This window comes from Quercus lobata, chromosome 9, assembly GCF_001633185.2.
Source record: "Quercus lobata isolate SW786 chromosome 9, ValleyOak3.0 Primary Assembly, whole genome shotgun sequence".
Lineage (NCBI taxonomy): Eukaryota > Viridiplantae > Streptophyta > Magnoliopsida > Fagales > Fagaceae > Quercus > Quercus lobata.
The window spans coordinates 51,186,708-51,212,824 of NC_044912.1; the positions used below are offsets into that span (position 1 = coordinate 51,186,708).

Sequence of the window (26,117 nt, forward strand, 5' to 3'; positions counted from 1 at the left end):
AAGACCATGACATCAATTACAGTGTAGACAGTAATGAGCTCAAACAAGACGATAACATCAAATATGCACAACTTCACATTTTTTTCTCCAAATCTGCATGCACCCTGCACTCCAAGGTACAGATTTTACTTCTTTTTCATGATTGGATTTAATTTTGTAGGTTTGTTCAATTTAAGTTTATTGGATTTTTGCACATTTTATTTTAGCTTCACTTCGTGATTGTGTCAGTTACTTTTGCTTTATTGTCTTTTTTCAACATATCCAAATTATGTGTGTTTGCTTTTTGTTTGAATTTGTATTTATTTTTTATTTTGAGTTTTGAGTTTTATGTGGTTGTCAATGTCATAGTTGGAGTGACAACGTATGGGCATCTTATTACTCAGTATGGGCTTCTACAACATCTCTTTGGTCTTCTTGAATCTTTGGTGTTCTTAAACTTCAATCTCCCTCCATTTTTCGTTTCTAGGTTTTAGTGTCAGTCCTGAACAATCAAGCGTCCAACCTACAACAATCCAAGACTTCATCATACTCTCTCTTCTCCACTAATTGATTACATGGGAATGATTCGTAGTCCTTCAATAAATATTACTCTGAGTTTGTGCATAGGTTTTTGTCTAATGATATCATTTATGGGTTTCAGTATGCGATTGGGAGATGGAGGCAGAGGAGTAGATGATAAAAGCGGAATTTGTTGTGGTTTTGGTATTCTTTTCTCTCTACAAATTTCTAATTTGATTTTTGATTCATCCTTTGAAAATTTCAGGCCTGAATTCATCCATCACAGCTGCTCAAGGGCATTGGGTCATGGAAAGTTCAGGTTTGCTCAATTTCTAACTTTAAACACAAGATTCCCATTACATTTGATATGTTTATTTGCTGAGAACCATCGTGGTTTTGATTTCTGTCAAATAGCAAGCATTATGATTTTCAACTTCCTTAACAGCAACCTTTGTGCTTTAATTTTAAAAGACTAGATCATGATTACTCTGTTCTGCACATGCTTGTTTCATTGGTGGATATGGAGTTCAAGATTCTTTGTAAGTGATTTAATTTCTTTCATATTCATTATTGGCTGAAATTTTCTGATCGTGCACATTGTTTTATATAATTTTTGCATGTTGTTAGAGAGTAAAGCAAGGTGGAGAAAAGAAATCCAATTGCTTTTATCCGGAAAAAAAAAAAAAAATCTTTTTCTCTCTCAACATCTGTGATTTTGATTATGATAATTTCCTCTCAATTTTTTTTTTCCTTTCATGATTTGATAGATAATGGTAACTCAACTAAGAAGAGATGTTCCTGTTCAGTTTGGAGTAAGTGTTGATTGTTGTATTGTTTATTATTATTTTTGTTATGACAAAGGGACTACTCTTTATTGTTTGAAATTTCCCTTTCTCCTAAATATTTCTCCTTTGGTTTTATATTTCATCAAGTGATCTAGTTACAGGTTCCCACTCCATGCATAAATGATCATATATTTTCACCCTTTCTTGATTGGTTCATGTGATGACTTAATATTATTATAGAGTGGATTGGGGAATTGAACCTTTACTTCACTTTTATCAGATTTTAGTGAGACAAAATCTTATTAGAATTCTGTCAAGTTCTTGGATGAAATTTATTCACAACAATGATTTTGGTATCTCTTTAAGTTCATTGGGGGACCAATTTGATCATTACAAAGCAATCACCTGTCTTTATAGATAATTTATAATATGATGAGTGGCCCTTGGTGTATCCATGGGACCAATTTGATCATATCAAAACAATCACCCATCATAAATATATGATGAATGGCCCTTGGTGTAAATTATAATAAATATGCTTGACTGGATTTCCAAAACTTTCTTTTTAGATGTTATTTAAATTTGAATTAAAAGTTCTTATGCTTGATGCAAAGTGTTTTGCTCTTTCATCTATTGCTTCATGTTTACTGCCTAATATGTGTAATTATTATAGGTAGCAGAACATGATCTCCCCTCCTTGATTTTTCCAGGCACATACCTCATTTTAAATGAATCATAATAAACAAAATCATGTGTTCTTTTCCTTCTCAGTGATTCTTCCCATAGAACTTTGTTGCCAATATTAAAACTGTGCAAAGAGATTATGTTTTTAATTCCAAGTTCCTTCATTATTTTTTATGTTTGCAGGCATTAAGTGAAGCATATCAAGTTTTAAGTGATCCACTTTAAAGAGATGCTTATCATTGAGATGGAAAAAATTACATGTCTAGGTATGTTCTTATGCTTGCACTTGTGGAAATATTGTGAGTTGTCATATGCTCATATTACTGCTCCTTTGTGTTTCATATTACTACTATATTGAAGAACAATAAGGATTCTACTATCAGAACAATATTTGAATTTCAATTCCATTTCCTCTACTCGAGTTTCATGGAATGACTTTTTTTTTTTTAAACACAAATTTTGGTTTCATCTACAACATTTATTATATTATTATATTGTTAAACCAAACAAACCCACTCATCTTGCTAGAAGTAGTAGTCAAACACAAGATAAAATTGTCATAAACTTAACTATGATTACAATTCAAATAATAATGTTATTGGAAACACTTATAATAGAACGAGATGTTAGTTTATGAATTTTTCTTTAGCTACTTGAAATTTGTCAGATGAAAATTACATTCAATGATGCTTGGTATGCTGTTGAAATAATTGAAGCTGAATTTTGATCTTGGGTTTGAGACACAACTCTATATATGCAGGCAATTTTTTACTCAAGAAAATATTTTTCTTATAATAAAGCAGTATCACACTCAATTAGTCTTATATTCCTTTTAGCTATTAGTATATGCTCATTTAGGCTATTTGGGTTTTAGTAATTCTGAATCATAGGGACTGGTTGTGGAGGGGTATATTGAAACACTCTAAAATCTTGGGGGTTCAATAATATCTTTTCAAATCACAAGATTTCTTTAAGGGTTTGCATTTGTAAGTACTAATATTTTTATGTTCTATTTTCATCTATGAGTTGAAGGTTTGCAGTTTTTTGCAAGGGTTTGCATGTTTACATTTTAGGATATTAATGATGGATAAGGTTTAAAGTTATGGTATTCATTAATCTGAGCATCTGTTTGATATGAGTAGGATGTTTCAAATTTTAGAAGTTTCACCACGGTCTGTTTGATTTTGCTAAGTCAAAGTCTTCTGCAATTACTTATAAATTATGATGGATGAGGATAGGAATTAGATTAGTGTTGTAGCTACTACTTATCTTCCATATCCCAATGAATTTTAGTTATAAAGGGGGGGAAGTGCATACAAATTGCAATTCTTCATTAATGGGAGAAAATATACGTTGATTCCTTTTAAATATATTATACTTTTTAGATATTAATTTTATTATTTTGCAGTTAATTTTTTCTAGTGTAGAGTAGGTGAATAATATTGAAGAATTCTGTTCTGCCATCATGTATATTGACAAAAGCCAAAAGGGTCAACGCAAAATGCAATGGTGTAGCCTGTACCTTGGGTTAGTGAGAATCTAATTTCCTTGGGAATTTCAAAATATTGTTGTGAAAGCTATTCTAGTGGGCTGTTGTATCTCTATTTATTGTTGCTTGAATAACATCTTTCTGTTGTATCTCTATTTACTGCTGATTGAATAACAACTCTAATTTGCAAAAGAGGGGGTGTTTAATTTGCGAAAGAGGTAGTGTTTATAACTAATTTGGATGAATTTAGCAATAAAATTATCTCTGAAAATAGTTAAATCGTTAAATTATGATAATCTCTAGCATTTATTATGAGTTTCTTTCTTTATATTTATGAGACAAATTGTATGCTCTTGATATTTTTTCCACTTTGGCTCTTATTTTTTAGGGTAAAATACTATTTTGATCCCTAAAATTTACTAAATATTTGTTTTCCGTCTCTAAACTTTAAAAAGTTCTTTTTTCATCCCTAAACTTTGTAAGGAGTTTTTTAAATAGTATAGAGACAAAATTAAGGATGAAAAAAGAACTTTTTCAATAGTTTAGGGATGAAAAACAAACTTTTAGTAAAATTTAAGGACATAAATAAAAAAAATTCAATAATTTAAGGACAAAATATGAACTTTTCAATAGTTTAGGGATGATAAATGAACTTCTTAAAGTTTAGAGATGAAAAACAAACTTTTGGTAAAGTTTAGGGTCCAAAATAGTATTTTACCCTATTTTTATCTTTGTTGTCCTCATTTGTAATATGAGTATCATCTTCTATTCTAGAATACAGAGGAAAAAGAATAAGTGGTTATTTTGGGTTTGTATATTGGATCATTCTCTTCATTGGATTTTTGTTTGAACAACTTTTAGTGAGTTCCCTTGGGCATTATGAACACATATTTCTCTCTTTTTTTCCACATTTTCTATTAATATCAGTTTGTGTTTAATACATTGTAGTATTAAATAGGTTTTACTGATGTCTCTCGTACTCTGGATTTCCGTGTTGAGTGAAGGCTTAGTCATTGGCAGCTTGGGGAAGGTTTGATATTGTGGGTCTTCTAAGGTAGAAGTTCAGTTGCAGTTTTGGGCATATGGGGACAACCAAAGCTGCAATGTGCATAGATTATGAATCAGTCTTATGAGGTGATGTTAATAACAACTACACCTTTGTGCAAATGAAATCACAAAACTCCAGGTATGAACTAAAGATTTTGAGCTAAATGATATGGCCTCCAGGTAACTATTAGTATTGTTTTTAAATTTTCCATTCCACCTATCTTTCAACCTTGCACTTGCAGTGCCATGACTACACAATTGAAGTGCTCATCACCAAGAGCTTCAACAACCTTGACATTGTCCTCTTAGGTTTTGGAACACCAACATTTCATATGTTTTCCTCTTGGCTTTTTAATTCTGGCAGATTACTGTTTATTTGGTTTCTCAATTTCATGAATTATATTTTTTTCTTCAATATGAGTTCTTTCCCTTTTGTTTTTTATTTTTTCCCTTTATACATACATACATATATAAATTCTCTTTTTGGATTTTATTTAAAGCATGAAAAATTAGTCAATGAACATGATACTAAAGACATTAATGAGCTCAAGCAAGACTGTTACATCAATTACAATATATACTTTGGGGTTTGGGCACAATTTAGTGATAAATTTTTTAATGCATTGGAAGCTATTTAATTTTAATTGCTTGATTGCTTGTTCCCTTTTTTTGGGCAGTGGCTCAAGAGACAGAGTGAGCTTCAATTCATCTTTGATTACACAACGATTTGTTTTGGTCTTGATTGGCCATTGTTTCGAAGAAATTTCATACCATGCTTCGTGATCAGTATTTAATGTAGGTTAATAGCATTATCTTATGTATCAATTATGAATGTCTTGTGCATGGTTTAAGATTTTGTTGTTTCACATTTGGTATGCAAAAAATGGCATGAATAAGGGAATTTTACTGAAATTTACAATTTTTAAAATGAAAATTAATTTGATCTAATCTTTCTTAAACATATATAAATTATTCGTATATGGTCTGTTTGTGTATTCAGTAGTTAGTTATTTGGACTTTGGTTATCTCTCGGTTTTGATTTTCGCAAAAGCAAATATGCACAACTTCACATTTTTTGCCCTCCAAATCGGCATGCACCCTGCATTCCAAGGTACAGATTTTACTTCGTTTTCATGATTGGATTTAATTTTTTTGGTTTGTTCAATTTATGTTTTTTGGATTTTTGCGGATGTAATTTTAGCTTCACTACATGATCGTGTCAGTTACTTTACCTTCATTGTCTTATTTCAACATATCCAAATTATGTGTGTTTGGTTTTTGTTTCAATTTCTAATTTTTGTTATTTTGAGTTTTATGTGGTAATCAATGTCAAAGTAAATATACAGAATTTTCTAAAACTATCCCATGCATTGCATAGGTTGGCAACTAGTCTATATATCATATACTATATATAAAAGCAGAAGCTGAGAGAAAGTTAAATACTATAATTTAGCCTATTTTGTTTCTCAAAAAAAAAAAAAAAAATAGTTGGGGTATTTTGGTTTGATTGGTTTTGATTTAGGTTTTTTGGTTAGGAGTAGTTTTGTTTAATTAGTTTAAATAGATGGGTTAGATTTGGTTCTGATTAAGGGATTTTGGTTAGAAGTTGTTTTGTTTAGGGTATCTAGCTTGGCGTAAATTGGTTTTAGGTATCTAGAATTGATTTTGCATATTTGGGTTGCTTTGATTTTGAATTTGCCTTCTTATTCAGAGTATGATGAAGATTTGCTCTGTCACTCAAAATGCAAATCTTTAATAATCAAAACTACTCAAAATTTTTATTTTAAGATTTTAATTTTTTTTGGGTCTGTTGTTTCTGAATGGTCCCTTTTTAAAAGCCATTGGAAATATGTGGAGAAACTTGATACAAATTAGATTTACTTTGATTGATTGCACCTATTTTATTTAACAACTCTTCACTATAGTTATCAGGAAATATTGACCAGGACATTAGGTGCCCAGTTTAGAAAATTCTTCTCACTTGGATAATCCTACAAAAAAGTAATTGTAGTATCAGTGTATGTTCTATTAAAATTCTCAATCATGTTATAATATTAGAATTGTATTAGATTGGTCCATGAAAGAATCATCCTTCATTTGTGTTCTTTGTGCATATCTTTATCAAAAAACATGTATCATTCGTGTATGGTATGTTAGTGCTCTCAATTATGCTATGAAAAATTAGAATCATAACAGATTGGTCCATGAAAGAAATACCATATTGCCAAGTATTTTTTCTGCTGCATTATATTTTGATTTTTTTTTTTAATTATAAAAGTTGTTTTAAAAAATTATTAGTTATTTTAATATTGTTTAAGAGAAACTTTTTTCAATGTTGTATTCTTTTTCTGCCTTTGGCAGTTCAAAACCTAATTGTGATTAAGATTTTGGATTTAAAAAAAAAAAAAAAAAAAAAAAAAAAAAAAAAAAAAAAAAAAAACAAACAAACAAACAAACAAACAGCCAAGACCATGAAATTCTAGCTCGAACTAATGACATTTCAGGCAGGTATTATTTAGGAATAATAACAATAACAGTAATAATAGAGTACTGACACTTATATGGGATGAGCTAAAAGCAGTCTTCTTATTACAAAACTTCATTTATATGGTGAGATATGTCATTTTGCCTTACTTTGTTCAGTTCTCTTTTGCAGAGTGTTGATGTTGCCTTTCCTGTTTATTTTGCAAAGGAGAGGTAAGATTCTATGAAGGCACCAATTAGTTAACCCTTTTGAAAGTTTTTATTTTTCATTTTTACTTCAAATATTTATTTGTTTGCCTTTGTAAATAAGAGAAGCATTCCATTGGTAATAAATGCGGTGATAGAGTTAGGGGTGGTGGATGTCATTGCAGTGCTGGCAGCATGGTGTGAAAGAGATTTATGGTGGTCGTGGAGAGAGCAATTGTTAAGAGGTTATCAATCTGGTGGTTGTTATTGTAGTGTCTGGTAGTGTTGAAGATAGGGAAGACAGTGCTTGAGGCATTGGAGGAGATGCTCTTCATGGTTGAGCTTATTTATTTTGTAAAATATTAATATACAGTGTTATTTATTTATTTATTTTCCTTTTACTTTCTAAAAATTGTCTGAGTGTCTTATCCCTATTATATGTTGGGTTTTCTATGGAGAACATAATGCAAAGACAGAAGTTGGAAGAAGGAGGGGAGCATCCAACATTCTACATGTGAACCTGATGCGATTAGTATCAGCATGTGGGTTGAAAAACACCATAATCTTGTTTAATTTTATGATTTCATGAAAATTTCAAAAAGCCGAAAGTTAGATGAAGTTTCTTGTAGTCTTTATATGTTATTTTTGGATTTTTTTTCCTTGGAATGATTTATTATTTCTTTTTGTTTGCGCCTCATGTTTTTTTTGCCGAAAATAAGAGAAAAGAAATAAATTTCAAGAAATCTTTTTGATCTAATTTTTTTTTTTATATTGAATTTTCAGAATTTTTGGGATAAAGGCAACAATATTATTGTCATCCCTAAAATTTTCTTGAAGTTCATCGTTCACCTTTTAACATTTATTTTCTATATTATGGCAGCCCCGCTAATTGCAATGCTGAATGAGGAGAACCTTTTGGCTGAAGTCCAGTATGTCTTCTTTTCTTGGTTTGTGTGGAATTTACCATAAACTGACTGTATCTATCCTCCCTCTCTCTCTCTCTGTCTCTCTCTCTTCCTGGGAATTTCAGATTTTAGATAAAGACATTTGATTTTCATAGGAATTGAAACTTTATGGAATATGTTATGTATTGGGTCAAATATTTTCAAATCTTAGCATATATCTAGAGATGGTTTCTTTGAATAGAAGGGTACCCCGAGCATTGCACAGGTATTAGGCTAGTATACTATAAAACTGAAGATGGTTTGACCTGTAGTTGACTTACTCATGTTGTGCCACATGGGCTTTGGAACCTCCACAATTTTACACCTCATTATTAATTTTGACGACTCTGAAAACCAAACTGAATGTCTAAAACCTCACATCCCGACGCAGAAACCAAACCTTGTTGAACGGTCTCCCTGAGTCCCTCCGCCAAGCCAATCCTACCCCTGCTCCGGTCATGTCAGGGGGTGTGGCTGCTGTGGTTTTTCACCAGGGCTGTCCCTCATCTATTTTCACGGCTCTTCCTTCCTCTAGATGTGGTTATTCTCCAATTTTTTGACATATTGAGAACATGAGAGAAAGTTTGGAGAGAGATTATATTTTTTTAGCCTAAATCTTTCCTAGCAAACTAAACCTGCTAATTTCATAAGATTTGTTATTGTTTTTGACCTCAACTCAAATAAACTTCAATTCTAAGTATTCTGTAGAAATATGTTTGAATATGTAGATGTGGTTCTGGGTTTGAATATGTAGATGTGGTTCTGGGTTTGTATATTGTATCATTCTTTTCATTGGATTTGTGTTTGAACAACTTTTAGTGAGTTCGTTTGGGCGTTATGAACACATATTTCTCTCTCTTTTTCCACCTTTTCTATTAATATCAGTTTGTGTTTAATACATTGTAGTATTAAATAGTTTTTATTGATGTCTCTTTTACTCTGGATTTCCGTGTGGAGTGAAGGCATAGCTTGGGGAAGGTTTGATATCATGGGTCTTCTAAGGTAGAAGTTCAATGGCAATTTTGGGCATATGGGGACAATTATTGCTGCAATGTACATAGATTATGAATGTCTTATGAGGTGATTTTAATAACAACTACACCATTGTGCAAATGAAATTGCAATAGTAGTTTTGGGCATATGGGGACAATTATTGCTGCAATGTACATAGATTATGAATGTCTTATGAGGTGATTTTAATAACAACTACATCATTGTGCAAATGAAATCGCAAAACTCCAGGTCTGAACTAAAGATTTTGAGCTAAATGATACAGCCTTCATGTAACTTTTAGTTTTGTTTTTAAATTTCCCATTCCACTTATCTATCAACCTTGCAGTGCCACGACTACACAATTGAAGTGCTCGTCTCCAAGAGCTTCAACAGCCTTGACATTGTCCTCTTTAGCAAACTGATTGGCCTGATGAATATGGAGAAAGCTACATCGTGGACAACAGTACCTAATCTTTCTCCCTCTCTCTTTGGTATTGGAACACCAACGTTTCGTATTTTTTTCCTTTTGGCTTTTTAATGCTGGCAGATTCCTATTTTATTTGGTTTCTCATTTTTATGAATTATATTTTTTTTCTTTGGTTTCTTAATTCCCTACGTGTGTTCGAAGAAATGCTTAAACTGAACTTTGGATTGGATGTGTGGAACCCAATTGTTTAGGCACGTGCAATACTATTTATAGATCTCTTTTAAATTTTGTTGTGACTTGTGATATCAATATTTGGTTAAGAGTCATAATTTTTATAGATTGGTTTGTAATTTTGTTGTGGGTTTATTTAGGTAATTATTTTAAAAGGCTGAAAATGATGCTACAATCTATGACTTCATTACTAAAAATTACTTTTATCTGAATATATATATAACGAAAAATGGCGAAGATATGTAATATTGGTATGGATTTCATTACTTAATATTGCTTTTATGGAAAAGATGTGTTGAACACTTATTTTATATGTACGTGCGATTGACCTATGTAAGCTCTACATACATATTCATATTGGTATATTCATTTTGTGTTTGCCAATTGGGTTTGTGTGTGACCTTGGGTCCTTTCTATCTAATTGTTACTTGGTCTTAAAATGTGGAATACTCTGTTTGTTATGTTGAGTTATTTGGGTTTCGTTTGATGGTTTTCACTGTTTTTTGCAGGTAAACTTTGGCTATGGGAATTATTATTATTTTTTTATTTTCTATTAATAAAGCATATTTACACTCAAAGCTGTTGGGTTAGTATGTGATGGGTTCCGGTGTTTATTAGCTTCTTAATTCTGTTTTTTTGTAGGGTGCATATACTTTACAGGAATTTATAGAATTTTTGGTGTTTTGGCTGCTTTTTGTTCGGGTGAATTCCATGAGGTGAATTTTATGTAAGATGTGGTTGAGATTTTTAATAGAAGTTGGATGTGCAATTGACCACAAGCACTTGCATGCCTTAAAATCAAATCCATCATCTGGTATGGTTGTGCATGTTCTACCTCCTACTCTTGATAATGTCCTCTTCGAACTAATCAATCTTTGTGCATATTCTACCTCCTACCCTTGATAATGTGCTCTTCGAACTTATCAATCTTTGAAGTCTATATAGTTTCATGATAAATAATTTCATCTTGGGTCTTTCACATCTTAATTCCCTAGAACCATTATTGTCCATAAATTCAACTATTAGTGCAAGTGTTGATTGGCTTCTGAAAGGTTAGGCCTAACAAGTTTTCTGTGTTTTTTTTTTTTTTTGGCTTTTTGCATGATTTTACTAAAAATTTTCTTAGTTGACAGGTTTTGCAAACTATTTTGTTATGTAACATCTTGAGTCTATGAGACTCATGCTCAACGAAGGAACTCGAGTCTCAAAGACTTGAGTTCTAATGTGGCAAAAGCTGATGTGGATAAATAATTCATATGGAACTCAAGTTTCAATGACTTGGGTTCTGTAAAACCCATCCCCTTTTTAAAATATTTTTGGGTTAACTCTTTTGGAGTCTAGCCCGTAAAATGCGGCAAAAGGAAGGAAAATCCATGAGCCAACCCCATCGTATTTGCCCCGTAGTAACCTTTGGAAGCACACACTAGAGTAAAAGGCTAAAACTAATTGGTAGATTATTCGATCAACGCTTCTCTTCTCTCCTCTCCCTCTCTCACATCCCCCTTCTCCCTCGTTCTTCTCAGGAACCCATCCTCTCTCTCTCTTTCTCTCACATCCTTGTCCTCCTTCGTTTTTCTTAAGAACCCATCAACATCCCTGCCCATGAGCGCAAGCAACAAAGAGTTGAATTTTTTTTGTTAGTATGTTGACTTTTTTTAATCAGTTGGCAGAGTTGGGGTGAGAGAGATTGAAGGAACTCAAGTCTCTAAGACTCGAGTCTCCTTTGTCTCCACTCCCATCTAGGACAATATCTTCCCCAGCTTTAGTAGTAGAGAGATTTGTTTTCTCTCTTTCACCTCCAGTTCAATTGATGAAATAAGCGTTAGATATTTCTATGAGAAGAGAAGAGATGAGATGGACGGTGGTGGCAACTTACAACCCACTTACAGTAGAGGGAATGCTTTAAGTATTGTAAAGGCTGCAGAGCTAGCATGATTAAGGCCCTCATCAGTCATCACTGATTTCTCTCTTTGTTTTTGTTTTTTTGTTTTTAATACTATATCCTTATGTTTTCTCTTTTCATATTTACTAGATTGAATTTGCTTGTTTTTCATTGGTGTAGATGTTGAAGAGTTTATATCTGATTTGCTCCTCTTTGTTTGTTTGTTTTTTAGGGGATTGCTTTTGTTTTATAAATATGAAATTTTTTTTTTTTGGGAAGTTTGTGTAGGCATTGGTATTTAGCTTTGGAAGTCAATTTCAAGTTTTGTGAATGAGAGGTTCTGGAAACTGAAGGTAAAATGATTGATGGGTTGTTGTGTTTATATGCTTGGAGTTATGATATATGACATTTAGGTATTATATCTTTCTTTTGTTTTTTGTTTTTTGTTTTTTGTTATAAGATTTTATTCAGTTATTCAATTTGGTTTAATAATTAACATAGATTTGTTGATATTGGGACAAAGGGAAAAATAAAAGGGTTTTACATCTTAGGTCTCACACCCTTTTCATTGTTTAGGATTCTGCTTCATTCATGATTTCTCTCACAATTGTCTATGCTTCTTTCTAACAAAATTGTTTGTTTTATGCTATTCTAGGCTATGGTTATCATTAGTTGAGATAAAATTAAAAAATGAGGGTGCTATAATATCTCTTGCATAATAGAATTAAACTTATCCTATGAGTTTAGATTGTTACTGAAATTTTTATTTTTATGATTGATTATTGACCACAATAATTCATTTCTTTTGTGAACTATATGGGGGCAATTTTTTCTTATAATTTTATTTTACCATTGGATATCTTAAAATTTTCTGCATGTTATGACTACTTTTTTGGTCACTAATATAGCAATTTGATTGATTCTATCAAAGTTTTGACACAAATTTTTTTTAAAGAACTAGTGTTATACCCGTGAGATGCATGGCTTAATTAAAAAGTTATATGTAAATAAATCATAATTAATGAGCCACACGAATAAAACTACATTAATTTATAAATATAATTGAGTCAGTTTATACAAACACCATTTATGACTTCAAAACTCTTTTCTTTTAGAAACTTCATGACTCTGCATGTTTGGCTTCATAGAACCCTTTACGGATCTTTTTGCAAAATTAAATATTTATAAGTATTAATAAAATAAATGATGAGCAAAATGAATAAAAAAAGATTTGAAACTTAATCATATGTAATATATATATATATATATATAGATATATATATATATATATATATCTCACTGCCGTGCGGCTTAATTCACAAAGCATGAATTGCATGAAATAAACTAAAATACCTAAAAAAGAATAAGAATGAAGATCTCAAAATAGCAATAACTTCTTATAAACAAATTTGAAAGTTAAGCCATAGAGAGTATTTCAAACCATATGAAATTATTATATGAACAAAACCTAATCAACATGAAACGTGGATAAAAAAGAAGGGGGGGGGGGGGAATCATAAGTAATTCTGGTTGTTATTGATTAGAATTTTAATTCTATTAGGAGTTATTATGAAACACGGCCAAAATTGGCAATTCACCCCATTTGCCCAACTATATAGTTAGTAGGCACTGTTTCGAAAGTATATTTTTAACTAACTTCTCGAGCTCCTAAAACTTGATTTAGGGCTTATAAATCGAGCCTCAAAAACTCGGTTTTCATGTTCTAATCAGGTCTGATTTGGTGCTTTTCCACGTGGTGTCCACCTGGAAATCAAGTCTTAGAGACTCGATTTATAACTGGACAATTAGAAGCTCAATTTATGTTCACACTTGCATTCACTTGGATTCTAGCTAGATATCGAGCCTTAGAGACTTGGTTTTTAAAAAGAGTAATCGAGTATTAGAGACTTGATTTGCAAGCTGCGGTCCACAAGCATCCATGTGGTTAGGGCAGCTCCTTGTACTTAGTCCTCATAATGTGGGTCTGAATCTCTTTGTTTCCTCCTCTAAAAAAACTAAGCAGCTCTCTCTTCCTCTCTCACTTTCTCTCTCACTCTCATACAAAACTAAGACATGCAAATCTAAATATTAGAAACTAAAACAAAGTGATTTTTGTATGATGAAAATTAAAGATAGAGATCAAGGTTAATTTACCTGATTGGCACATTCAATACCAAATTGAAGAAACAAACTACGAACAATAAGCACCCAAACCCTTTAGGCAAAACCATTGATAAATGCACCAAATATTCTAACCCAAAACATCATAGTGTCCCACTTCCAAATCTATATAGAAATAACACCAATTATATGAGAAAAAATAGAGAAGGGTTGCAATACTCGTAGTATGTTAACTGAAATTTGGAGATCATAGCCAAAAATTGAATCACCCATAACTGCAAGCATGTTATTAAGAGTTATGACTTTGGCAATAAGTTTTCATGGATAATTGAAAATACCTCCTTTAAAACTAACATAAGATGAGAATTGAGTAGTAATACCTTTTGGCGAGGTCTTGCATGCCGAAAGTGCATCCTTTCTTGGGCTATTCTTGTGAACAACAATTTGTATAATGAGTAAAATCAATAAAAAATAATTTGTATACCCTATGTATAACAAAGCAAAGATCAAATTGAAAGCAGGAAAAATTTTATATAAAAATATGTCTCATTATAAAATAAAAACCACTTTAAAAAAAGGCTAACTTGAAAAGAAAAGAAATTCACACATCCATTAGCATCATTGAAGCTTTCATTACTCACCTAGCATCATGATTGAAGTTTTATTATTTCATTCAAGGTCACACCTATATTATATAGGTGTTAGATACATCATACAGAAGTTTGATTGAAAGAAGGCCTCCAACTCTTTATGCCTAATGTTTTTAAAGAATTGTAAGTCTATCCATAATTCCTCTTATCCACAGATACTCTTGTACTATTTTCATGGTGTTAGTGGGCAGATGTTTATGATTATAATTTTGTGATATGGATTACATCTTGTAGGATTATAATTTTTGTTAAATCTTATCCCTTAATTAAGAGTTTTGTAGCTTGATATTCTAATAAAATATTATTTATTTAATAATAATAATTAATATATAAAATGTAGGTTGCAACTTGAGGAAAATAAAGACAATGAAAACTTGGGATGGGATTTAAATTTAGAAAAATTTTAAAATAGACTTTTAGTTAAGCGTAGAATTAAAATTCTAAAATTTAGATGATAAAATTTTATCTGAATTAAATTTTTGTATGTTAAATACTATCCCTTAATTTAAGAAATATATCCTACAAATAAAAATAATAATGTTAATCTAATTTTATTTTAACAAAGAAACCTACTTTAAAATAAGAAGAACAAAAACATAACTTTAAAATTACCTTCTTATGCTGCCTTCTTAGCTTTTAGCGTTCTCTTCCTATAAATGTGCAACTTCAAGTTCCAACTCATTCCTGTAAGCCGGCAAAAGATTCAAAATAGGATGAGAATGAAGATCATAGCAATACATCCGTCAATATTAAAAAAAAAAAAAAAAAAAAAAAAAATCACATATTGACCTTTTTTTTAACAAAAATAATTTTGTATAAAAAAAAAAAAAATGATGATGATGAGTTTAAATTTAAGTTGGACTTGTTAGAGAGATAGGGGATTAGATAGATTAGATGAAGATTTTGGATTGTAATAAAATTAAGATTTTTATTAACTTAGAAATTATAGTAGAAGAAAAATTATATATATTTTTTCTTAAAATCTAAAAATCTAAAAAAAAATTTGCAATTTGGTAAAGCCACTTGGCGCAATTAGAGCTTCTAAACTCAACTTTTATTATATAGTATATGATATTGATTGTTGATTTTGAGATAACTGGTAATAATACATTTATTTGTTTAATGATAGCCATACTTTGATTTCGAAATATCAGAGGGGAAGTTTGAAAGAATCAGAGAGCTTTATGAGAAACTTCTAAACAAACTAAAGCACTTGAAGGTACGGATAAACTATACAAAGTTGTTGTTTTTAACTTTACACCTGAACAGACTAGACCACTCGAATTTCTCAAATTGTTGTACTATTTTAAGATATTTTATCTTCTATTAATATTCATGTATTATCTAACATTCTTTTTTGTATGTAAACTTTGTGTTGATCTAACTTTTCTTTATTTTTATTTTATGAATTATTTTTTTTGTTATTTGAAGAAATCAAAATCAACCAAAACTAAAAGTTATAGACTCTTCAATGCAGAAATTCTCAAGCTTTTTGGAATTCTTCTATGCGTGTGTCCTTTGTGAAGAAGGAAAAGTTTGGGGTTTCGTTAAATGCTTGTGGCATTTGCAAACATATTTTACAGATGGATTTTTTCTGGCTTAGAACCAAATTTGATATCACCAAGATCTTAGAAGCAAATTATATCGTCTGAACATATATATATATATATATATCCCCTTTGGTGTTTTGGTGCCTTCCATTTGAACCATTCATTTTTCCCATTAATTGCTTTTATCCGAATCAAAAACTTCAATTAATCGTCCACCCAAAACACCAAAGGGGAATCCAAAGAGACAGGTTGCAATGTATTGCACACGTGGATTAAGATGTTAGAAAGCTTCAAGTTGTCTCCTCAACAAAAGATTCAAAGAAGTGATTCTCTTTGGAAGATTGATTTTATGTTTTCTAATTATTTGTTTTATCATTTTTCATACAAATGTACTATCAACTTTTTTTTCTTTTTTAATGTTTTATTATTTAAAAAAAAAAAAAAACAATTACTATAAATACAATAAGAGAGGTGCTACGCCCACAACATTTTTACAATATTTTCATAACAAATCATAGGTGGTTAGTTGTTATTGGTTCAAATTTGAACCTAATACCAAGATTACTTTTTTGCCCTAATAATAACAATCAGTAACAATTTGCTACTTAAGATTTGTTGTAAAAAATTTTTGAAAATATTATGGACATATCATTTCTCATACAATAAACTATGCCACTCTTTCCCCTTTGCTTTTCTCCCTCTGATAAAACCCTAAACGGCTGCTATCTCTCTTCAGCTCAGCTTCTCGTTAGCGCTCTCTCTCTAACCTTAGCAACAACGAAATGCCACCTCCTTCCTAAACAGAAAATTTTACTCCTATCTTGCTCTGCCTACTTCCTTCTTCCTAAAGCTTCCACCTCTATTTTATTCAAACCCTATGTTTATTTGCATAAAGTTTGTGTCTTTCAATGGGTAATATTTTTGTTACATCCTAAAGAGTTTTACATCCTACAGGAGGTTTGTCTTTCTCTTAGAAAAGTATTTGGAAGCCCAAAGTCCCAGCTAGAGTGGCTTTCATTTTATGTATAGTAGGACTGGGGAGAATCTTAACTACAGATAATCTGAGGAAACAAAGGAATAAAGTTGTTGATTGGTGTTGTTTGTGCAAGACAAGTAGAGAAACTACAGACTTCATTGTGACATTGCCGGCAAACTATAAAATATGGTTTTCAGTCTCTTTGGAGTTTAATGGGTTATGCCTTGTGGTGTAGTTGAGCTTTAAGCAAGTTGGCAGGGCCAGTTTGTTCAACATCAATAGTATAGAGATTTGGAGGCAATCCCTCGTTGTCTCATGTGGTGCATTTGGAGAGAGAGAAATGCTAGGAGCATTGAAGGGTGTGAAATATCTGTTTTATACCTGAAACTTTTATTCTTCAAATCTTTATTTTAGAGGATGAATGTTTCATAACTTTTTTCTTGGTCAATTTACTTAGATGGTTGATTGTTGTAATTGTAGATCTTAACTGTTGGTGTATCTCTTGTATACTTCCCATGTACATGGATTAAGCCCCTTTTGTGCTTTTTAATGAATTTTTTACTTATAAAAAAATGCCATATGAATTTACTGGAAAATGCTATCTTGTTTTATCAGAATTTAGTGCTGTTTTTTTCTTACTGTAAACTTCTTCTTTCCGTGATAAATTCATAAAGATTAATACCTCATAATTATGAAAATTCGACAATTTGGAAATATTGGTTCATGGATAATTATAGATTTTTGGAGGATTATCATTACAAAAATCATGCAATGATGTAGATCCAATATTGCACATGTTACATGTGTGAGTGAACCAAGACGATCGGTCTGATCTGAGTTTGGCCCTTTATTTGCAAACTTTTGGGTGCAAAATATAGGAGTTTTTCACATGCTGTACTTTGACTTATGTTACTGCCAGATTTTTTTATTTGTAGGGTCACCAATTAAACACAGAAAGCGACACAGGAGAAAGAATTTTCAAAACCAAGAACCATGTCTCATGAGAGATGTCTATTTCAAAAATATGAAGTGGCAGGCAGCAATAAAAGTTGATAAGAAACAAATTCACTTGGGAAACTGTTGGTTCGCAAGAAGAGGCTGCTCGTATATATGACAGGTAGTTCTCTGAATTCATCTTCTTCTTTTTTCTTTTTTCCTTTCTAATTGAAAAAATGCGTAGGAGGGGCAATAAAAGGTGGCTTTCCTACCTGAGCATGACCATATTTTTATTTGCAAGAAGCCTAATAATAATAAAGTAACTTTTCTCTTATCAAAAATAAAAAAATAAAAATAAAAATAAAGTAACTTTTCTCAGTTAGGAACAAGATGGTATCTTTTCAGAATCCTTTTTTGTACCTCATCTCATCTTGCTGAAGTTGTCTATATTTTCTAGTTGTCAATGACATTTTGTCATGTTAGCAACACGGCTGAAAGTATTATTTTCTAATTTCAGTCTCATTCTTAAAACTTCCTTTCTCAACTTATTGATCAGTTGATAAAAAAATTTGTAGTTAACGTGAGTTGTGGCCTGTCAACTAATAGGGTTCAGTGACTTATGGTAATTTCAAAAATAGTAAGTGATATATTTTCCTTACAAGACATCATTCTGGCCTTTACAATTCAAGGGAGCTCATGGTGACAAAAATTAAAGGAGTCCACTGGATCAATTACTAATGTGTCTCACTTATTCTATTTACTTGTTGCCTGTATATTTTTCTAGTTTCTGTTTATTTACCTAACTTTTCATTTGGAAATACAAATATTTAAAAGATGTAGATGTATTTAGCGCTTTTGTCACTTATTAGAAGTGCAAAAGGTATCTGGGGAGTGCTAGTGACCAATGAATAGTATCAAACTTCTTGAGGGAGATGTCAGTCTGTCTTAGTCTATCACAAGTCAGAAAACCATGACCCCTTCTCTTGCAATTACCTGAACAGATCTCAAGTCTTTATTGTTTTATTGGTCTTTGTTGCACTTCCACTCAACTCAACTATGCCTGAATACCATTTACATTGGGGTCAGCTCTATGGATCCTGATCAACTGGTTGGAATACTTGTTGCATGTTTGCCTTAAACCTAAACCTATTGATTCCTTAGTATATTTTAAGTGATTTTCTAGAAGAAGTTAATCTACTTTTTTAAATTATTGTTGCTAGAAAAATGCCAGTTGATGGGAGCTGAAAACTGAAAAATATGAAAAAAGAGTCTCCAATAATAATCATAGAATTTATATTTTACTTTTCTTTCTATTTTCTAACTGAAGTTGGTTAAGGAGCTCCTCTCACTGACTAAAGAGATTAAACCTATATATGCCAGTTTTCCCTTTTCTTTTGACAACACAAGGAAATCTTTCCTTACTAGACTTTGTCATAATTATCTTCAAGTGTATGTCCCCTGGATCTTTAATTGGTTTCCTTACTGTATAAAAAATTTCAGAACACAAGAGAAGGCTTGGGGCAGGATCACAGAGGAGGTCTGTGTCTCCGTTGCGAAACAGCGACTGGGATGGCAAGCAAGAAGTCAATGGCCATTCGAATTTAGAAGATTTGGAGCCCTAAACATCTGCCTCTTGAAAACTACAATCAAGAACAAACACCAAATTTTCTAGTTCTAACAGTAAAGTTCTAGCTGATAGGTTCCAATTTTTGTTGTATGAAGACCCACTCAAGGGTCAATCACGGTAGATTTCATTGTCTCATGGTAAACAAATTTTTCTTGCTTTAAACCAATAAAGAATTCCATATTGGATGCATCATAGTCATTAATCAGCATCTTCTTCAGTTGGATGAGCTCGTGTGCAGATATAATTCTGTCTCATGAGGTTGAAGCTTAAACACATTCAAACTCGTTATAAACTGTTCATGTAGGAAAAGCTTCTTGAGAAATTTGGCAGAGAAGTTCCTATTGCCAATAATTTATCTGCTATTTACATAATTGTATACTGAATTCATGCACTACCAGTAGCGGTATGCAATTATAAGCTAATATAATTTATAGATCAATGTGTGCAGATGTGAATATTCCATCTGGCTAATGATCAGTTATGGAAAGGAAACTGCAACATGGAATTTCATAATTAGACTTTATTGCAGTATACTCTATAGTTGGAAGGGTTTTCATAACATTTTCTTGTATTACAAGCTACTGTGTTTATCTAAGGCTGCGTTTGTTTCGGTGGTAAAGGAAATCAAAAAAACGTTTTACACCCTTGAGGGTGTTTGGGTGCGCAAGAAAAATTGGGTCAAACGGAAAATAATTTCCGTTGGCCATAAAATATGCCCTCTGACCCTATAAAAGCATTTCCATTTTTATTTTACCTTCAAATCACTTTCGAAACTCAGACGCACAAAGAGAGGAACTCACAGATGCGCAAAGAGAGAAAGAGAGAGAGAAAGGACTCACAGACGCAACGGAACGGCAAAGAGAGAGAGAGAAAGAAGAGAGAGTAAGCGGCGGCCGAACCCCAGACGCAGCGGCGAGATCGCGCCCCAACGCAGCGGCGAGATCGTGTCGTCAAGTTCGCACCGTTGAGTTCTCAATTCGCGCTGCCGATCTCTCTCTTTCTCGATCTCCCTCTCCCTTTTGAACTGGGTTTGATCGTTGTCGATCTGCTTGATCGCCAATCACTCTTGTCGATTTGCATTCTTGCCGATCACTCTCTCACCGATCTGCTTGATCTCTTTGATCACTGATTTTTTTTGTTGTTGTTGTGGTGGTGTGGGTGGTGGCGTTTTGGTGGTTTCTGTGTTGTGTGGTGGTGGGTTTTGTGTGGATAGTGGTGGATTTTCCGTGGGTGGTGGTGGATTTTTTGATATAAAATTTGTTTGAAAGCTGAGAAAATGGTTGAGAAAGTGTGAAAAATTTGTAAGAAAGAAGCATTTTTAGAATATTACCAAACATTGAAAACTATTTTCTAATATAATTTTTACAATGCAACTAAACACTAGAAAATATTTTCCTTTTCCGAAAATATTTTCACCTAAAAATATTTTACATCTGAAAAATATTTTACACTAAAACAAACACAGCCTAAATTGGCCCAAATTTTATCTAATGTCCCTGAAGGAACCGATGGCTTATGACAGGTAAGGGAGTTTTAAGGGGGAGGGGAAGAGGGAGGACTTAGTGGAGTCGGTTCATGATAATCAAATGTTTTCTTAAGAGTAGTTTTATAAAAATATCAACCAAACAAATAGCTAATGCACCTGGTACTAAAAAAAAAATAAAAAATAAAAAGGTATCCAAGTTCAAATCCAATACTCTCAAATATCGATGTAACAAAAAACAAAAAATTCAGTAAAGAAATAGGTAAAATCATGTCTAATATAATACTAATTGTAAAATAGAACTAGATACAAGCTTTTTGAAAAATAGGTATGATCCGTAAGAGATGTATAGCTGCCTCATGCCTAATGAGACTGGGCCCAGTCGAGTCCTTAAGCAAGAGTTGTCTCCCTTGGTTTCTTATATGTGATAAACCATAACTTCTAATTACTACCCATGTCTAAATCTATAAATATGGCAGTGTTGCCAATGTGAAGTACAATATGTAAATATAAGGGGGGAGATCATCCTTCTCTCTGTGTCTGTAGATTTGTGTGTTTTATTCAAGTAGCAATCAACACCTCAAATAAAGATATGGATTTTGTTGTTGACAATTTGATACAACAATTGAGTAGATTCTAAGGTTAGTGTTTGTCTTTTTTCATTATCAAAAATGAATGTTAGATATATCGGATTTGGTGAGAGGATTTGCACTTAGCAATTCAATCCAAGTAACATGTTGGGTCGTATATTTTACTATAAGTTTAGTTGTGATCAATTTATTTAGTTGGGTCATACAATAGTTTGCAATTTGGCAGCCATAATCGCAATTTCAACTAGCACGGTAGCTACTATCTATAATACTTGGCTCGAATGACCGATCTCCATCATAGGGTGTATGACTAAATTAATTTATTAATTAATTTGGTGGCTCACATGAAAAGACATGATAATTTAGAGGTTTAATGGCATATAAAGACATGTTAGTTTTTATGAATTTATATTTTTATGTTTAAGATCTAAATTATTGCCTTTGCCAATGCTACGAGCACTCAGGCACTCCAATCCAAATCCATTTTTTAAACAATTCGACCAACACTATATCTATAAATCAATAAATTTTAAAAAAATAATAAAAAAGAAGAAGAAGACATCCAGTTTTGTATCACTGATAAAAAAAAAAAATTGCAAAATATTAATAACAATACAAGTTGTCTCTTGTATTCATTTTCTTTTAATAATTTATTAAAGTTTGATTTATAGTATACCATGCATGAAGCTAATACTCATAAAGCATAAAAATCAAGTTCTAACAATACAAACCTTCAGAAAGCTTAATAATATATAATTCAAGTATTAAAAAACATAAAAACTATTCAAACATAAACAAGACAATAATTTAAATCTTAAACATAAAAATATAAATTCAATAATACAACAATAAAAGATGTCATAAATTTAAGCTTGAAAGTTTAAGAACATAAATATGTCTTATAAAAAATACTATAAAAAGTATATTTTTTTTTTTTAATTTTTAAATATAAATGGGACAGATGTTCAAGGCCAGGAGTTAACACTTGTCCCCGCCCCATTTACTAGCAGGGCAAGGCGGGTTTAAATTGTCATTTCTAATTGTGGGTTGCTGGACATGAGGAGTGGGTGACGCCGTGACGGTTGGGTGTCATACTGTCATCTGTTCTGTGGTGATTAATTTGGCAGTGGGGCACCACTGATTGTTGGCTGATCTAAAATCATTGGCGTTGGTTATAGGTCGTTGGGGCATGGTTGGCCGTGTACTGGGTGTTAGGGGAAGTGTGGGGAAAAAAATAGAAATGTCTTAGAATATTTAATAGAATGTATTACAAAATGAAGGATGAGATGTAGGGAAAAAAGTGACATTTTCAAGAGACAGTTTAGTTAATGGATGTAAAAGCAAATGTGAATGTTCTAATACTCTGAGTATCTTTAAAAAATAGAAAGGAATAAAAAAAGAAGAAGAGTAAAGTGGAGTAAATTTTAGGAAAATTTTGTTGAGATTGATGTGAATGATGAAAGGTCATTAACAACTCCATCAGTAATGTTAGAGACAACTTTCTTTTTACAACTTATCAAGTTTGCAAGTTGTGATTAACGCTCTGTTTGTTTCAAAGTAAAATATTTTCGGGAAAATATTTTCATATTTTACCTTGTTTGTTTTGCAATAAAATAATTGGTCAAATGTAAAATATTTTCAGTCAAAGGTAAAATCAAAGCAAAATTTTGTAAAACATTTTACACTTAAAACAAAGGTAAAACATTTTACACTTGCTCCCCATCTCTCAGTCACAATACTTTCTTCCCGTCTCTCACTCTCAACTCTTCTCTCCCACAACCTAGCCAGTCACTCAACCTCAGGCTCATCACCCTCCATCTCTTGGTTCTTCTCTCCCCTTCCATATTTCGTTGGCGCAACTCATCACCGTCTCCACCATCATCAACGCAACCAATTCTTAAGTTCGATTTCTTAGTTTGCAACGTCAATCAAGTCCACCAATTACAATGAGTAACACCATTTTCACTTTGTCCCTCACTGACATCCCCTTTATTATGTACCAATTACAATGAGTTACTAGTTGAAGGCCCATATATTGCACAGTTTTGGTCATGAACTTATATAATATATAATCTTATCAAAAAGTAATAACTAAATGAATTTTTATTATTATTACATAGTTTTAGAATTTTTATCTAACTTACCAGCTTGCAATTAAGTGTTTTTTTATTTCCTAAATGTGTTTTCAATTGAATTTAGCTATACAATCATATGTAGTTAACTTTTTAAAAAATAAATAGTAGAAATTTTATTAAGTAAATATTAAACATTAATTTTTTTAATAATAAAAAAATTAAACATTAGTTACATATTAGCAATATTGTTATCTTCTTATAAACATTACGATTGTCGTGAGTAACAAATGGAAGGGTGCCACTTAATTAGTAGTGCAGATAGGATGATACCGCATCTTCTCATAGAATTCTTCCAAATTTACTAAAGAAATTGATAAAGATAGAAATCGATTAGATGATCATGAAAATTTTACCTAAATTTCCTATACAAAAATGCCACATATCCATACCTCTAGGGCAAAATAGTTTGGACTTCCACAGTATGTCATAAACCCTAAAATTATATTGCTAAGACCAAAATTAACAATCTTCACATTCCATTTGCAATCCAAAAGCAAATTATCAAGCTTAAGGTCTCTATGAACCACCTTATTCTCATGATAATGCTCCACTCTAAAGATTATGTACTTCAAGACACAAGGATTAGCATACTTTAAATATTAGAGTAACTAAAAGTTGGAGGAAACTAAAAAATATTAACTAGTCCTACCTACTAAAAAATTTTACGAACTTTTTCCTCCTACAATTTTCCCTTCACCTCCATGTAATCAATGAGATCTCTAGACTTGACGTACTCCATCACAAGATAGATCATTTTTGAGTATCTATAACCTCATAAAGTCTAATTATATGAGGATGCTTCAACAATCTCAATATTTTGATTTCTCTTTTCACTGCATCAATTTAAAGGAAAATAAATAAATGAATGAAAATTTTAAGGTAAAAAGAAAAAATAAGCAAACATTTTATATCTATAGGTAAGATTAAAGTAACCATAAGCATGGAGAAGCAAAGTTAGAAAACATTTAATTTATTCCCTTGGAATAAGGATAAAATGTTTGCTTTTCAAATTTTAGAAATACTCTCTAAATCCATTAATTTTCTTATAAGTTGAAATCATCGAGGACAAGTAATTTTTAACAGAATTGGACAAAGGCCAAAATTGAATAAATTTGAAGTTTAGATGACTCAATTGAACAAAAATAAAATTAGAAGTTTGAAATTAATTTTAGTCAAACTTAGAATTTGCAATTTGCATTTTAACCTAATTTTTATATAAGGGAATAAGATGAGAACTGTTAATTTTTTTTTTTTAACAAATTTTAAATAACAAATGAATCATTTCTAATTTAATCTGATACATTTTTGCAATTTAGATATTTATTGAAATTTAAATCATACTTATTAAATGTTTATTTGAAGAGAAATTGCACTGAATTTTGATTGGTGAGTTTAACGGTAAAAAAAAAAATAATAATATGTGCAATAATAATGTGATAAAACAAATAATAAAATTTATTACCTTTTTTTTTTTCCCAAAACCGCTCATTCCAAACGTGAGAAACACTGCATTTTTTCTACCATTATGCCAAAAAAAAAACCTGTTTTCCCACTGTGGCATATCAACCATACTGTGAATACCATCACCACTGAAAAATGGTGTTTTGTACCACTAAAAAGTCAAAAAACAAGGTGTGGCGACTTGTTCTTGAGGAATCGCAGGTCCAAGTTGCCATTAGTGGAGGAAGGGATATAGGGATGAAGTTGATGTTTGGCTAAAGCAAGGAGGGAGTCCAATCAAATGGTCTAGGTGAAGACTGATGTGAATGCTATGTATAATTGGGAAGTTCAATCTCCATCTCTCCGTCTCTCTCGAATTTAAGTGGTTTGGGTGAAAAAGATGAGAAAGAGATTAACTTTTATTTAAATGGAATAAAAGAGATAATAAAGAAGTTGTCGAAACTTGCAAGGTGTATTTGCTATGGTTAGTTAAAAAAAAAATGACAATCATGTTAGGGGCACAATATTTCTTCACAACTTATAGGCAACATCATTTTCACATGATCCTACAACAACATTTGATTTTCATTTATTTTTGTGTCACTTAACTTTAGTTTGTAGCCTTGTTGATTTTCATATAAATTAGTTGAAGGCTAATGCACAATACAGTTTTGATAATGAACTCATAGAATTATATTATATTATACTAGCCTCCGAGTCTCTTTTAGTTTTTTTGGATAAAAGTTATGCGAGTGCTCAAAATCTTTTTTTTTTTGGATAAAAGTTAATAATTTGCATATATTATAATTTAGAAATATATTTTTTTTGTTTTTCAAACAAATAAAAATGATAAACTTTTGAAATAAGTAGTAACAATAATTTCTTTTTTGAACGTAAAGAGAAAAAAATTCTAAATTTTAACAGTTTTCTTTTTAAATTCAAAATAAAATTTGTTTTTT

The 26,117-nt window shown here is 31.5% G+C and overlaps 1 long non-coding RNA gene across 16 annotated transcripts; it reads left to right on the forward strand.

Moving 5' to 3' along the window:
• The first annotated feature begins 252 nt into the window (after window positions 1–252).
• On the forward strand, window positions 253–19,933 carry LOC115961582. 16 transcript variants are annotated; one of them, XR_004085310.1, is made up of 13 exons: window positions 253–382; window positions 764–817; window positions 970–1,037; window positions 1,266–1,310; window positions 2,151–2,233; window positions 4,461–5,614; window positions 7,160–7,200; window positions 8,054–8,102; window positions 9,080–9,601; window positions 11,939–12,063; window positions 15,551–15,640; window positions 17,883–18,064; window positions 19,384–19,933. It is a non-coding gene; the product is annotated as an uncharacterized LOC115961582 (long non-coding RNA). The 16 variants fall into 16 exon arrangements; XR_004085300.1 differs by adding an exon at window positions 3,376–3,494 and having other exon boundaries at window positions 253–1,037; XR_004085301.1 differs by adding an exon at window positions 3,395–3,494 and having other exon boundaries at window positions 253–1,037.
• The last annotated feature ends 6,184 nt before the right edge of the window (window positions 19,934–26,117 follow it).